At 39.2% G+C, this 3,264-nt stretch overlaps 1 gene segment (V, D, J or C); it reads left to right on the top strand.

The window, feature by feature from the left end:
• Positions 1-1,404: 1,404 nt before the first annotated feature.
• LOC309549670 (immunoglobulin kappa variable 1-39-like) lies at positions 1,405-1,858 on the top strand. The segment is given in 2 exons: positions 1,405-1,453; positions 1,551-1,858.
• The last annotated feature ends 1,406 nt before the right edge of the window (positions 1,859-3,264 follow it).

Below are 3,264 nucleotides of genomic sequence, written 5' to 3'. Positions count from 1 at the left end.
TCATCAAATGTTAGGGTCTATACCACTGTCAGAGCTGCACTTCTGAAGAGACGGGGTATTTATACCATGAAGGAATCCTGTTGTTTATACTCCCTTTCCTCTCCAGTTAACCAATCATAAAATGTTCACTGAATACTAGGTGTACTGTGAATGGATAAGGGGGAACCTGTCATTTATCCACCCCCTCCTCTCCCTCTGTCCAGTCACATATTCCCTTGTATTAAGTGAACAGAATACAAGATGTTTTGTGTGGTAAAAGGGAGAGGAAAGAGATGATAAATGACAGGATCTCTTCACTATACCAGTGTAGCATCTCTTAGACATAACACTGGAAGTTTGGCACTGAAAATAGTATCTGACAAGGCTTTTTACCTACACACCTAGGATGACTATCATTAGAGGTAACATATTTGTCTAAAAGCTAGATACTGGGAAAAAAAGTTTTTTTTTTTTCCTGGAGTTCTGTTTTAATAAATCTCTGGGATAAGTGTATATTTCCTCATGTTTTTTCCCTTTAAACAAATTCTTTTGAAAAGCAACTACTGGATCATGGGCTCAGATTTGGGCACCATTTTAGAAAAAATACCTAGGAATTTTGCAGAGTGTTCTAACCCTTCAGAACTTTATCTGAAAAAAGCTAAATAATAAAAATACAAATTCTATAATTCTACTTTAATTTGAGTAGTGTGAGAGGATGTTTGTCCATCCTGGGAGCCGGTTTTCAGGTCTATTGTACAGCAGCAGCTGTTGAATGAGACAAAAGCTTCTGTGATTGTTGGTAGCCACCTGCTGGCTGCAAGTGGTAAATGGGAAAAATTTATATTTTTTTTGTATATGTATAAGTAAGTTATATTCAGACTGTATATAAATAAATGCAATATAATTTTCATATTTACTCAAATAAATCCTATGGGAAGCTCCTGATTTTTAATGCTGCACAAAGGCTGCGGTCTCAACTCACTACAGCTCAGCCCATGTCATATACAGTAAATTAACATTTTTTTTAAATAAAAAAGTAATTAGGTTGATTAAAAAAATGATTTAGATCCTGAGAAAAGAATTACAGACATACAATATGTTTTATTTATGAATTGTATTAATTGGCAGCTCCGAATAGATATTTTTCAGGTTTTTTTTTTTTGCCTTTTTCATTTTCAGAATAGTTATCGGAGCAATTGAACATATTTCCTGATATCGTTCTGTTGTGCAATGGTGATTATCATTGTAAGCACATGAGGTGTAAACATGAAATCTAGTGGATTTGCATTGTATAATTTGCATGTTTCCTGTTCTCCCAATGTGATGTCGGGGGGTTTCCCCCCCTAATGATTGCAGCTGTTATATAGGAGACATTGTACAGGTGACATCTCAGTAGTCTGTGTGTGTCAGTGCAGAGACATCAAGATGGCTTCTCAGGGGGTTCTGCTGCCTCTCATACTGCTTTATATTCAGGGTGAGGCTTCAATAAAAATACAAATGATAGAAATGTGGGTACAATCTTATTATTTTGCTGTGTATACAGAAATGACTATTTTCTTTCCCATCCTCAGGATCCTGGGCACAGATTACACTGACACAGACTCCGAATGAGATCACTGCAACTCCAGGACAGACAGTCACCGTCTCATGTAAATGCAGTTCTGATGTCAGCAGCTACTTACACTGGTACCAACAGAAACCAGGACAACGTCCAACACTGATTATCTGGAGTACAAGGAACCTTCAGTCTGGAGTCCCAGCCAGGTTCAGTGGATCTGGATCTGGAACAGATTATTCTCTTACAATCAGAGACATAAAGGATGAAGATGAAGCAGTTTATTACTGTCAGCAGAGTGGCAGCTACCCTCTCACACAGTGATACAGAGCCGTACAAAAACCTCCTTCCTCTCTTTCTTTTACTTACAATGAACAATGTATCTTGTATAGAAAAGACTCCATAGTCTGTGTCTGTCAGTCCTAAAGACATCCAAATGGGTTTTCAGGTATTCTTCTGTTCTGTCATTTTGATTTATAATGTGGGTGAGAGTTTTGAAGGGTGACATAGCATAAGGTACAGTAAGAGTTGTATAAAATACTCAAGATAACAGTGTGAAACAAATATTGCAGCTGTTACAATACAGGAGGCCACTAGGTGCAATGCCCAAATAAGTCACTAGGTGGCAGCACAGTACAGTCTATAAGAAATTCACTAGATGCAGATTACAGAGAGGGATGACTAATATAATAAACCAAGTAGTACAATTCAAACAGATACTTGCACTTGCCTTATGACAGGGCTCTCTCACAGTGGGGCAGACTAACTCTTGCAGTCCAGATAATCTGCTGGAGAGATCCCAACACCAGATCCAATGGGAAGTGGCAGAAAAAAAGTGTCTGATCTGGACACAAAGGCAAATGGCTGTAGGCACAGGAGCACCCAGCTTCAGGCTCAGCACCCTGGACACAGACTGAGTCTTTTCAGGAAGCTGAGTGCAGTTGTGCTCCAGCCTGGCTGTCTGGTATCAACAGTAGATGACCCTGCACATGGCAACAAATCGCATGCCAGTCACACCCAAACATTAAAAACAAGAAAATATCTATGTTCACAATATACACTTATATTTTACAACAGCATCATTGTAATAACAATACAAACAATCGTTATATGTGACAATCCTAATAAGCCTACGTAAAAAAAAAAAAAAAAAATCTCCTTTTATGTTCTGCCTGTCTGCTGGCATCTCTTCCCATTTCTAAGGACTACATGTCCCAAGGTATTTTGCTGCCTGCAAGCGGTGATTTCTGCACTGACTCCTCCCCTGAAACTCCTCCCTTCACCACCTCTAGCAAACAGAAGGCAGGCTCTGTAAAATGTGTGACACAGCAGTGCTACTCACAGGACATAGTGACTACATGTCACAGAATTCACGGAAGTAAATCTATGGGGATTGTCACAAAGTGAGTTTACAAACTTCATGATCATTCAGGTTAACCACTTTAACACTGCTCATATTGCTGCTACTGCAGCAATGTGGCTCGTTATCGTCCAGCGACGTAGACCTATGTCGCTGGACTCCGCCCCTTGTCAGTCAAGGGTCCGATCTGTCCGCCGCAATGTCGCAGTCCTGCAAAAAAAAATTGCAGATCGCCGCCATTAGGCGTTAAAAAAAAACACCAAAAATGACAGAAATCTTTCTCTTAGTTAGTAAATAACTACGTTTGCAGTAATAACTTTTGCGAAAACCAATCAAAATACGCTTATTGTGATTTTTTTTACCAAACATA

The sequence above is a fragment of the Pelophylax lessonae genome (genome assembly GCF_965119305.1).
Source record: "Pelophylax lessonae genome assembly, chromosome: 1".
Taxonomy (NCBI): domain Eukaryota; kingdom Metazoa; phylum Chordata; class Amphibia; order Anura; family Ranidae; genus Pelophylax; species Pelophylax lessonae.
Note: the sequence above shows the minus strand (reverse complement) of the source record. Positions and strands in the feature narration are given on the sequence as shown.